The following is a 13,404-nucleotide window of genomic DNA, read 5'->3' on the forward strand; positions in this document are numbered from 1 at the left end:
CGAAACCCTCCACTGGTGACACAAGAGAGGACGAGGGAGAACAGATTTACAGCTTCGTGGCGGCACGCGGAACTTCATAAAACATGTTATGTTTGAAAACGAGCAGCCAGGGTTCATCATCAGAGCGCTACAGTGGGCTGCACGACGAGGAAGGCCAGCTCCATCTGACCCCTCTCGGGGACACACATGCACACACTCACACACCCACACACACACAGCAGACCAGTGGTGTGTGATGTATTCAGAATTTAGTCCTTCATTCAAAAGTTTACTTAAGTTATTTTTAGTTTAAAGTGCCAAAAGTAGAAGTACGAATTAAACTGAATGGCCTGTTTCAGTGTCAATGCTGCAGCTGCTAAAAGTGGAGCCACTTTTAACTAGTTTGTATACTGCTGCTTAATTTATAACAATAAATCATCATGTCTTTGTTCAGTGCGTTTTGTATTAACAAGCTGAATCGAAGGTAAACGTTGCATTAAAGGGACATTGTTCGTGTACAAACCTACGGCTTTTCTAGAAGAGAATGTGAAACAGAGTTTCTGAAGCTATTTTGGCCGCTCCTGTTTCTGGAAGTGAAAGATCCATTCGTTTTTGTTTTTTTTCCCGTAGATGATTTTACCTGACTCACAGTTGGAGCTCGGATCAGCATGAAACTCTCCCTGTTAAATCATCAATCTAAAAGATGAACAACAACAAAATATCAGATTCTTTGACTGAAAGGTCTTCGGTACACGTTTGTGTGTAGAATTAGATTTTTAACTACAACTGTCAAGGTGCGTTTCAGCAACAAACATACAGTCAACAAGCTTAAAAATCTGTGACATGTGCCACTAACGGCAGGTGGAAGCTGAGCATTATGCTGCTGCCAAAACTGAAAGCATGATCTGCTGTTTAAATCAGTTCACTTTTAAGTCTGGGGTCAGATTTGGTTCAGCAACAGTGGCACCGTGTTTCGTTAACAACTGCAACTATTCGCTACCGCTCTGATTCTAACTGCTTTCTTCTCCACGGCACCAGCAACTGAGGCTCATGAGTATTGTGGTATTGCATTTGTAAAATATGATTTGCAAATCAGAAACAAGGTGAAATCAAGCTGTATGATCATCTGTGAGTCCTCTGTTTTTATGTTGAAACACTGACATTGTTGAGGGGGAAATGGGAACACAGAATGAAGATATTTGTACCAAACTGTGCTCCGTCCCCATCATCTGGTGTGGACACCAGTGGAGTGGAAGGCTGATGAGCCAGGTTCTGTTCAAGGTTTCTACTTAAAAGGTTAAAAGGTTTTTGCATGCTGCTGTAGCCAAGTGCTGCTCTTGGGGGAAATGTTGGGTCTCTGTAGATTATAAAGAGTATGGTCTCGAACTGCTCTGTATGAAAAGTTCCTCGAGATAACTTCTGTTGTGATTCGGTGCTATACAAATAAAACTGAAAAACACAACGGACTTTACTTGACTTAATCAGAAGTGGCCTGAACCCAGAATTGCCCCCTAATGTATCATTGGTGTGTGTGTGTGTGAGATAAAAAGTGCTGTATGAATGTGTGAGTGTGGCTTGTAATGTAAAGAGCTTTGAGTGGTCAATAAGAATAGAAAAGCTCTACATAAATGCAGTCCATTCATTTAAACCATTAAAAGAGCAGAGCTTAAATTGCAATGAATAGACAAGGCATTTTTTTATGGGTTTGGACTTTGCGGCTGCACAACTTGAATACGTTATGACCCACTGCTTCATACTGATCTCATGTCTGAGAGTCAAGATACAGTTAGCCTGGATTAGCACAAAGACCGAAGAAGAAGTCTTTAAGATAAGCTGGTCTAACCACATCCTGACTCCAGCACTGTATTAACACACAGACGGACTGAACTCACTTAATCCTTTAGGAAATGAAGCAAATAAATGTATTTCCTATGCTGCTCTCATTGTCAGGAATGTGCTGGAAAACAGGGTTAGCAAACAGCAGAAAGCAGCATGAAGGCCAGTGACTATGTTACGGCGGTTACTCACGTACTCTCACCTCGCTGTCTTGCCAAATGTTGCATCTTTGTGTGTTGCATAGGAAACACAAAGTTGCTGTTGCACATTGTTTCCACAGACTGTAAAAAAAAATTGCATCGTGGCATCGTGCCAGAAAAGGAGTGAAAATGAATGTGGGCCACCTGAGTGTTTCCATCGCTGCTGATCGGAGCTGGAGGCTGATAAATGCCAGTAAGAGCCATTTGACCCAAGAAAGAATGCTGATTGTACCCTTTCCCACCGAAGACAAAAGATGTTAGTGGATTTTTCTTTTTTTTCTTTTTTTGTCCAGCGTGAAAGGAGCTTAACCGTGTGCTGTTTGACAGTGAGCAGGTAGCGTAGTGTGAGTTTTTAGAACGTTTCCATGAAAACAGCTGCCCGCTGCAGCAGCTAACACTGTGAAGGCAGTGAGAGTGAATCATAGTATTGAAGTACAATAATTATTTAACATTTGAAAACTTTGTTTCAAGGACAAAGGGGGGGCCGTGCTGGTAAAAATGCGATTTTCACATGAAACTGGTCCACTGGTGCGAGGACAACATCTCCGAGGACCAGCAACTCCACATCACTGGCCAAGAAAGCTCAAACACGCCTCTACTTCCTCCGCAAACTGAAGAGAGCAAGAGTCTCATCCCCCATCATGAACTCCTTCTACCGAGGGACCATCGAGAGCATCCTCACTGGCTGCATCGCTGTGTGGTATGGAGGTTGCACTGCCTTCTGCCGAAAAACCCTGCAACGCACAGTGAACACAAGATCATCTGTGCCCACCTGCCATCCATCATGGACATTTTCCACACCCGCCTCACCTGCAGAGCCATCAGCATTGCTGGTGACACCTCCCACCCCTCACACACTCTCTTCAGCCTCCTGCCATCAGGGAGAAGGTACCGGAGTCTCCGGGCCCGGTCGCCAAGAATGTCAAACAGCTTCATCCACCAGGCTGTCAGGATGCTGAACTCCATCCACTACCTCCCTCCCCCTTTTTTTGTTTTGTGTTTTGTTTTTACTTAATGGCACCTCTCACTTGGTGAAGGAGAAACAGTATTTCGATTTGCTTGTATGTCCTGCACATACAGTGAATTGACAATAAAGAATCTTTGAATCTAAATGAGATCCATGTCAACTGCAGCAGGTAACCAGCTGCCAAACACAGCAGAGAGAAAAACATAAAGACATTTGAAAGCACCTTGCTGCAAACAAAGACAATATTTCTTGAGGCTTCTGATGCAGCAGCACGTGGGAAAACCACCATGTAACCATTTTCAATTTCACATCAAAGAACATGTGTTTTGAATTCACATGGCATTTTTTTTTTTGTTAAAGCAACAAATCTGAAAAGGCTGCAGTTTGTTTTATTCTTCAGAGTGTTCATTAAGCAACACAGGAAAAAAAAAAGAACATTTTGACTACTGAACAAACAGAAATGAAGACATGACAGAAGTTTCCTCCTCTCCTCAGTGTGTCGACATGCAGCTGCTGTGATTCAGGCAGTTTCAGGTTCCTGTGTTCTCAAGCATCCAGCCCAACAACTTGAAACTACCTACATCACACAGCTCCTGTTACGAATCCAGCAGCTTCTTGCTCATGGTTGGAGGTGGAAACTCTCCAGCTGGGATTTCTGCGATTTCACCGGATCAACAGCAGAAGAGAGAAACACTCACCATCAAAACACAGTAGGATGGAAACTGAGCACCGGACACTGAAACTCTCAACATGTCCTCAAAACTCAATGAAATTAAATGTTGTGTGGCATGTCTGACTCCTCCCAGCATGACCTGACCTGCATTTAATATATATATTTAATTAACTGTATCCCTGATCTTTGTTTTAGTGGCCTAACCTTAGCTAACCTTAGATTTCCGCCACTTCCACACTGGATTATATTTGCCTACTTTTTTTTGATCCATTGTTACTGTTTCTAATTAAAACGGCGGCTTTGTCCATTTTGTTGTGAGTGGATGAGTTTGATAAATGTCAGAGAGCAACAGCCACAGCAAGCTGTTAGATGAAAAGCTGCAGGTGACAGGCTGCACACCTCCAACTGCACAACAAGACCACCAGCTGTTGTGTGTGTGTGTGTGTGGGATGACTCACACCATGTGCAACAGAAGTTTCACTCGGGTTGAAGAAATGAATAACCGTTTCTTGTGAGGACAGTCTCAAAACTGATAATAAAATCTAAAGACAAGAGGCTCTGTGTGCTTTCAAAGCAGAGAGGGTCGCTCATCTTATTAGGAGCGTGAATTTCAAACCATTTTCCCGATTCAATTATAAGTTATCTTTTGATCAATGAGATATGTCATTGAAATCATGGGTCACTTTCCGTCTGACCTCCAAATAAAGTCAATTAGATCATCTTGCTAAACGGTTGTCCTTATTTACAACCTGTCATCTGACTGCTTGTGTTTCTTGCCTCATCTGACATTTGCCACGATTCAGTGTTATCGTAACCAGCAGAACTGAAGGCCGCATCAATGAAAGCGAGATCCAGCTCGTGATAAGAGTTTCTGTTTAATATCTCTAACAGTGTTCAGAGAGAAAGCAAAGCGAATGTCGCTCATGCAAACTTGCTCGGCTGGGCAAGTTTGCGTGGTCCATGTTTATTCTCAGACACAGCCAGTGTGCAAACTGACATTAGCTCCCTCTGTTATGTCTGTGAAGATCCTCAGTCATCCAGGTCATGGTCTTTCTAAATGCTGTACATGCTGTACATACGCCAAATTTATTTGTTCAAGTTCAGTGCAGATGCATCTTTGTATCAGTTCACACTAACCGACGTGGGACGTGGAATTACCAGGCACATGAACATGTGAGGAAAGTTAAGGGAATTAGTTTCTGTTTATTTGAGTAAAATGTTTATGAGTCCAAACTCTTTGTAGTGTCGGGTTCTGTCATCAGTGTCACTTTTACCCCCTCACCTGTTCTCCACAGCAAGCCACTCTGCTTTGTTGTTCACAGTCTGCTTTGAGTCCATTTCAGATTATGTGGAACAGAATCAAAACACCTAAAGAAAGCAGACTATGTTACATGTGAATGCCAAGAGTCATCGTGCCAAGAGTCAACCCTTTTAACTGAATGACAGTTTAACTGTCACGCAAGTAACAAAACTCACTTAACTCACTTAAGTTTTTTTTTTATGTGATGTTGGCCAAAGACTTTGCAGCATTGCTTTCCTCTGGTTATAATCAAATGATTAGATTGCATGTGACTGAATCCAGCGGCAGGAGGTCAGACTGCGGCTGTAAATCACATCTAACAAGTAAAATCCCTTCAGCACCAGGTTCCTGCTCGGGCTTAATGAATATCCAACTGCGTGACCCTGATGTGAAAAGAAGTTTTGAAAACCTCTCGAGTTGTTCTGCCGTCATCCGAAAGCAGCAAGGTGATGACACATGATAAACTTTGTGAGGAAACAGAGACAGCCTAAGGTCAGCTGGCATGTGGGTTAATAGAAGAATTTAATTTAGGAATGATGTCAGGGGATGGTTACACAGAGACGAGGATGCCTGGGAAAAAAAATCTGTTCGGTCTCGGAGAATCAGCCATGTGCATTTGAAAGACAAAGTCGACCGATCAAAAGAGAATGAGACAGACAGGAAGGACGACAAAGGAAGCAGACTTTCCAGGAGGCACAGACCTTCTTTGGAGCATCCTTTGTTGACCACCAATAGGCAATGAGGGGCAATAAGGCCGCCATAAAACCACACTGTGTAGTAATACACACCACTGGTACATCCACCTCCTCCACTTCCTTCAAATACCAATAAACTAGTTGGTCAATTACCCCCGTGGTAAAAGTGAAGGTGGGAGAGAGAGACAGACAGGACAAAGGAAGGCACAGCAGACAGGCAGACAGCACCGACATGAAGCAGGAGACAGTGTGGCGCTGCAGAAATGTTGCCGTCTCAACATGGCGCCTGCAGACCTGCAGCCTGAGAGCCGAGGCTGTCCGCCCTCCTTTCCTTTACCACTACATCCTCCATCTTTCTTCTTCCATTTCTTCTCCCTGTGTGTTTCCTTCTATTTTCTCCTCGCCCCGTCCACCTCAGCTCTTTGTGTTTGCTCTGCTTTCTCTCGGGCTGAATTACAGTCAGCGCTGCTTCCCTTCACTCCGCCGTCTTTTCTTTTCCTCCTCCTCCTTCTCTCCGAACAAACGGACAGCAGCTGGCTATATTGCAAGCGGCAGAGGAAGTTCAGCCATGTGTTCCTGATCAAAGCTCCGCGCTGAAGCCCCCGCGGGTCGCTTCTCATGCGACATAATGACTCAGTGTCGCGTTGAGCCTGCAATCAAACAGAGTGATGGTCAGATCGAGGAACGCGGCTCCACTGCTGACTCGCTGTCCTGTCGCAGCACGTCCAAATGTCCAACTGCAGTGTGATTTTAGAACCTTACCACACATGTTTGTATATGCAGTTCCCCCCCAGAATCTCATCTGAGCTCGGTGAGCTGATTAGATGTGTGCGCTGTAAGATGATACTCCACTCTCCAGCCACTGTCTTGAACCCCCTACCCTGTATCAGTCAGGAAACAGGACAATAGTTATTTAGTGTGTCCACAGGAGCTGTTTACTGCTGCTCTATCAACCCATCTGATACTAATGATACTGTTAGAGCCTAATGTCACGGTGAATTTGTGCTACAGTGAGCTACATGATGCTTTATGCAGGAGTAGAACACTGACCTCGCAGATACAACCAAGCAGTTTTTAACATTAACTCTGTGATACTGCTCCTACTGTCACTAATACTAATGCTGCAATGACTGCGGATACCCCCACTGTGATCCTTTCAAGAATCAGACATTAATAGGAAAATAAAAAGTGAGAATTCATGTGAAAATGACCTGTTCTTCCTAAATACATACAGTGCATGTAAGCCTGCTGTGCTGTTTGATCTACACAGTCATTAAAAGACACCAGAATATGTTTGCGTTTCATCTCTGCCTCTATCTGCCTAAAGGAAGTGTCCTGCACCATCTGTCTCACTTGCAACTCAAGCGAACAGGAAGTGGAACTCATCAAAATTCAGAAATAGAAATTCGAAAGCTCTCACAGGATATATTACATCAGTAGAACCGCTAACATGTTTCCCACACACTGGAGTGACCCAGTTATCCAAAAACCCAAAACGCTAAACTACCAATCAGAGGAATTCTGATTCCCAGTGATATGGATGAATCAGTGAATCAGCTGGCACCGTGGGTAAAAGGACTGCTAGTCCTACTGTGACTCTAACCGCTGCTATCATTACTGCAGCAGCAGTACTAATGGGATTACTTGTCCTGCAATGTCATTTCTATTTGTTGTGTTTTTTTTCACTGCTGCATTTAGCAAAGAAAGTCAACATAAACCTTTACTCTTATCACCAACATGTCAAACTATTTTTTTTTTACATATTTCATGTGTTATTTAATTTAAATAAAAATAAGATATTGGAAAAGGACAAAACATGAAACTAATTGTAAAGTTTTTTTGTTTTGTTTTGTTTTTTTTCTGGTTGTGTATCACAGTTAAACCATCTCTGGCGTGCAGAGCGGTTTATTTTAAGGAAAATTACAGCTGCCGATTTTGACTCTGGGAGAAAGAGGAGATGACAACCATGAGGGCAAGTTAAACACACAATTACAATATGTCATAATTATGGAAGTTCAGTGTGTTTGAAAGAAGAAGCACCGAGCATCGACAGCGCTTTTTAAAATATCAGTAGTAATACACTCCTATATTTTATTTACAAAAAATAAATAAATAAATAAATTCTGCATCACAAACTGATCAGATTATTAGAATTTAAACTAGCTATTTCTAACACAGACAGCAGAAATAGAAGCACTTTATTAAAACAGCGTGTCATGGTTAAAAAAGCGTAGCAGCTTTACAGAGTTGGCACAATAATCTTTATGTTTTATACAGAAATGTTTTCCAGATACAGAAAGTTTAGATCTTCCCTTAAAAGCTGTAGGCAGTCCACACACAGGTCATATCTTCTGTTTTAGTTTTTTGGTTGGTTACTTTGTTTGTTTGTTTGTGAGTTTTAGAAACCTGTGGGATGTTTACATGCCACAACTGAAATCTGGAAAGCTGATTCCAGTATTTTAAGCTCCAGTGTCTTTATATATGATATGATAAATAGATAGAGTGGATTCAGTGGGAGGTTAAATCATTGCCTTTTTCCATTTGACTAGATGATGGAACCAATATTTTTTTTCCCTTCCTAATATGTATATTATATAAGTGAATGAATTTCAGTCAGTTAATTGTAGTATAATTATCAGAATTGTACCATTTAAACAAGGCAGCCGTGATAGAAAATGTACTGAACTGTCTGAACGAGCTTACATGCTGTCTGCTGTAAAAAAGTACTGTGTACTGTACTGGACTGTTGAGGTCTTCACTGTGACCTCATTATTTGTGAAACCCCAGCTACAGCATTAGTTCCTCAACACCCTTCAGACTCCAATGCAGGAATAATAAATAATGATTACAAATCAACAGGCATCATGCTGTAAACAATCTGTGGCTTTTTACTCAACAGCCTCATGTCGTTATATGGCACAGAAAGAAAAGACCCGAACTCACCATTAGATGCAGACAGGCAGACTGGGTCTCGGCTGCTTTGGAACGGGATTTGAAAATAAAATGTTATGAAACATAAAGTGCTGCAGATTTCTGTTTGAAAAAAAAAAAAGAGGAAGAAGTGGACAGATGCGTTGGATCACCAGAGAATTAGAAGCGAGGAAAAAACCCATCACAACAACACGATGATTTGGATTTCCATGATAATATTTCACAATGATGTCCCGCTAAACTGCCCACGCTCCACTTTCATCTCCGAGAAATAATAATACAGTGTGATATAAAAAGGTTTAGATGATATGTGGCGGAATTTTTTTTTAAGTCTTTGACCAGCTGACTGATCTCATGCCAGCCAACTAGTGATGCCCGCCGTGTGTGTGTAAACTCTCTCTCTCTCTCTTTCTGTGTGTGTGTGTGTGTGTGTGTGTGTGTGTGTGTGTGTGTGTGTGTGTGTGTGTGTGTGTGTGTGTGTGTGAGCGTCCAGTGTGCGAAAGGTTTGTAAATGTGCAGCTACAAAGCGCAGACATCGCCCGCTCAGTTAATTGTAACTCACAGCCTCCTCTTCATCATCCTCATCCTCTCTCTGTTGTCCAGCTTCATATAATCCAGACGCTCCTCTTCTCAAACAGTCTGTCACGTGCTCAGAGAGGTAACGCGCGGGCCCGGAAATCCAGTTGTCCAATCACTTCTTCTTCATCATCCGGGTCTGGGAACCAGATCTTTTACCTGCCGGTCCCGGCAGTTCGACCTTCCTGTAGATCTCCAGGCGGCGCTGTCGGGTCAGGTACCGTCCAGCTCTACGGTCTGCCGGTCTGCTGCCCGGGAGAAGGACAGCGCTTCTTTCCGACTGCTCAAGCCGACAGCCAGGCGCCGACGGCCGGGCGGGAGCGGGAGCCTCTTACCGGCCTCATCTGGAGAGGATCGGGGGGAGACGGACAGCGGTCACATTCTGATGCATTACAGCATATACACCTCCAGTTACTAATATACTATTATTATTATATTACTATATATTATTATTATTATTATTATTATTATTATTATTATTATTATTATTATTATTATTATTATTATTTAAGACAAAGTAATTATTCGAAATCGACTTGGTGAAAATATATTTATAAAAATATATTTATTTAAATTTGCGCACACACACACACACACAGAGTAAGACGAGAAATACGTAAAGCGAGTACTACCACAAACAACAGTAATAATAATAATAATAATAATAATGCCATTATTAAACATATTCTCATTTATATGTACTATATATAATATTGTATTATTTTAATGTCATTATTATTTGTAGTATTAATATCATTGTTAAAAATACTGGAAGCGGCCGTGACTGTGTGTGTGTGTGTGCGCGCGCGCGTGTGAGTCCTAATATGAAGAGAATGTAAAATGTAACATTTTCATTACACAGTGTAATGTAGGTGTTTTATTTTATTTAAAGCTGTGTATACAGCACCGTGTACAGAGCCGTGACTGGACAGCTGTCCGTTGTGTTGTGAACATTCAGACAGTTTCTTCCTGTTGTAATAATGTGAGTGAGTATGATTTTAACAGCGTCCTTCATCATTCTTCTACTGATGAACTCACTGTGAATATGATCAGTATCAGTACGATCAACTCAGTATGAAGATCGAAGAGTTTGAGTGTTAATTCTTTTTCAGCTCTAATGTTTGATCCAACATAAGCTTCAGTTCACACTTACTCTTCGTATATTCTGACACTGAACAGGGATCCTGGTGGCTCTGTTTCTAAATCCGTGCATTTTAAAATGGACAGAGAGCAAAACTACTACAACAAAAACGTCTAAAAGTATTAAATACGTTTAAAACATTCTCGATTCTGATCTGAGGAAATGTTTTGTTTCACTTTGAAACTGATGAGTGACCCAAAAAAAGAAAAAAAGAAAAGAAAAGAAAAGAAAAGAAAAGAAAAAGGAAAAGGAAAAGAAATTATTTGAAGAGGAAACGCGCGTGAGGGAAGTAGGCCAAGTAAACAGAAATCAGAGCGCGCGCCTGCTCTTATCCACTCATCCACAGTGCGTCAGTCTGTTCCAGGCCCACGCGGCTGTGCTGCAGGTCTGCGCCATCATGAAAGTCAACAACAGCGTTTATTTACTGTTATTAGAAAATTGCATCTTATGGCATAATAGAGTCTCACAGCCAACACACATTTAGGCTCATCACAGGCTGTTTGACTCGGCACGAGTCTCCCTCGTGTTTCAGCCGCCCTGTCGTCCGGCCTCTTTGTCTTTCATAAAAAAAGAAAAAGCTAAAGAAAAATGTTCCTACAGAGCAGCAGCAGCAGGCAGCACCGCTAATATTAAACCTCAATTTAGGTCTCCTTGAATGCTGACAGACTGTGGTAGTTTTAGACTGAAACCTGTGGTTTAATAATCAGAATTTACACTGACATCCACCCCATCCCACTGCTGCGATTTCTGCCTCTCCATCAGGCCGGATTAAAAGGACGCAGCTGCACAATATGCATCAGGAAATATCACATACAAATCACTTACTTCTGTTTTTAACCCGGACAGATGGAACCATACACGAGCTTTAATCTGCTCCGAGCTACTGCTCCTGAATTCACCGAGCGCTGTTTGCGTTTGGTGCATCGAGGTCTGTGTCTGTTTGCTGTCTGTAAAAAAAAACTAAAAACTGATTTCATAAAATAAAAGGTCGAAACAAAAAAAAGAAAGAAAACGAAAGCAGCTGCAAGGTGAACACAAAACACTGCCATTTAAAGTAAACTCTCCTCACGGATCAGCGAAAAGTGTTCTGCTTTAATAACGTGCAAAACACGTCTCAGCCCTGATGTTGGGAAATACTCTCATTTAAATACACACGATGCAATTATCAGAAAGCAGTGGTTGATATTTTCAATTAAGCTACAGTCAAGTTAAAACACACACACACACACACACACACACACACACACACACACACACACACACACACACACACACACAAACACAAACACACACACACACAACTAATTTTAAATTAAACGTTAAATTGTTGAAAAGAGTTTTTAAAAGATTTTGACTTTATATAAAAAAGGTGTATTGGTGTCTAATAAACAGCAGCTACACTGTGTCGATTAGAGGGTTAAAAATCTAAAGAGGAAATCAGCTTTTCAGAGTTTTTACAGTGTGTGTGTGTGAGAGAGAGAGAGAGAGCGCGCAAATGTGTCCTTGTTTTGTTGTGGATTAAGAAAAAAAGCAAACGGAAATATAATTGCAGCGTCATGTTTATGATGGTTATGACTGAATTTTTTATTTATTTTGTTCATATGACGAAATACGCTTTCATTTCATCATAAATCCACTGTTGGAATTAATTTAATTGGAGGAGGAAAGTGGAGGAAAGGTGTGAACCCCCTGCATACCACAACAGGTAAACGGGTAAACCGCAACAAAGCAAAGAAAACAAACATGGCTGCATTTTGGTTTATGTCAGTCCTACAGTGTGTGACCACGCCACGCAGGCCCAGCCTGCCGAGGCATGCTGGACACGGGAAGAGGGCAATTCAACCCTGATGGAGCAATAAATTCATTTGAGGGAGAGAAGTTTGGGACCGGGGGGGGGGGGGGGGGGGGGGGCAAAATGACTCTCTTTGTCTTTGAGAGCCCTGCCATAAAACCAAAGAAAGACAAGCCAGAAAAAAAGAGTGTGAGGCAGACAGGAAAGAGAGACAGAGGAGTCACCTTGTCTCGCCTCCAGACCAAACAGCCCCCCCCCCTCCGGCTCCTGCCATGGTCGAGCTCCCTGACACCGCGGCTCTGTCCATGCCGCCGCCGCCTGCTGCTGCTGCTGCGTCTTTCCTGTTTGTGCTTGGCTACACCGTCTCTCTGTCACGGTCCACCTCCATCTGTTGTTTTTGAGTCTCCTCCCCTTCTGTTTTCATCTTTCCTTCATCTCTCCATCCCTCCTGACTCTCTCTATCTCTGTCTTTTAATACTCATCCCCCGCGTCTTTCCTTCTTCTTCATATCTTCCTTCATTTCACTCTTCCTTACTCCTTCTACTGCCTTCCCTCTCTGTCTCTGTCATTCCACACCCCTCGTCTGTGCATCCGCTCATCCTCTACTTTTCCTTCCCATACCTTGTGTCTGTGGTTCCGGTACTGTCCGCTGCCCCCCACCCCCGTTCAGACAGTCCTCCTCCGTCCTGCCGCAGCTGCTGTAGCTGTCCCCGTGACCGTTTTGGACCGGAACCGAATGACATCCTTCGTTACTCTTACTCCTGTTATCTCCGTCTGCCAGGGGCTCCTCTTCCTCTCGCCTCCTCCTCTGGTCACAGGTCGCCTTAATCCACGAGAAAGCTCGGAGTGTATGAGGTCCGCAGATGTCGCGAGGTGTCCACTGGAGAGAAGGTGTGCACGGGCTGCGGTGGGTAATGGAGGAGGGAGGATGTGGCGGAGGACGGTGGGGGGGGAGTCCTTTTTGTTGGAATGCTGAGAACACGTGCGTTAGTCCATCCAGGACGTGTTTTGGTGCGCATGTGCTCCGTTCGGTACCGAAGCCTGGTGGAGGCTCTGAGGTGAGGGCTGCATCTCGTGCCCACCTGGCGGTGGCTAACACTGAGGTGACATCAGGGCGGAGGTGTAGCTGCTGCCGCTGCTCCTATTGGCGCATCATCATCCTCACGCGCGCGCTAAGTGATGTTGTTCTGGGGCGGCGGCAGTTTTCCCGAGCACCGGTGTTTTGACTACCTGTGTGTGTGTGTGTGTGTGTGTGTGTGTGTGTGTGTGTGTGTGTGTGTGTGTGTGTGTGTGTGTGTGTGTGTGTGTGTGTGT

General features: G+C 43.2%; 1 long non-coding RNA gene across 1 annotated transcript; it reads right to left on the reverse strand.

Moving 5' to 3' along the window:
• Nucleotides 1-5,392: 5,392 nt before the first annotated feature.
• On the reverse strand, nt 5,393-12,630 carry LOC121198769. Its single transcript, XR_005896368.1, has 3 exons — nt 12,315-12,630; nt 8,594-9,501; nt 5,393-6,300 (listed from the first exon to the last, which is right to left on the reverse strand). It is a non-coding gene; the product is annotated as an uncharacterized LOC121198769 (long non-coding RNA).
• Between the last annotated feature and the right edge of the window lie 774 nt (nt 12,631-13,404).

This window comes from Toxotes jaculatrix, chromosome 18, assembly GCF_017976425.1.
Source record: "Toxotes jaculatrix isolate fToxJac2 chromosome 18, fToxJac2.pri, whole genome shotgun sequence".
Taxonomy (NCBI): domain Eukaryota; kingdom Metazoa; phylum Chordata; class Actinopteri; family Toxotidae; genus Toxotes; species Toxotes jaculatrix.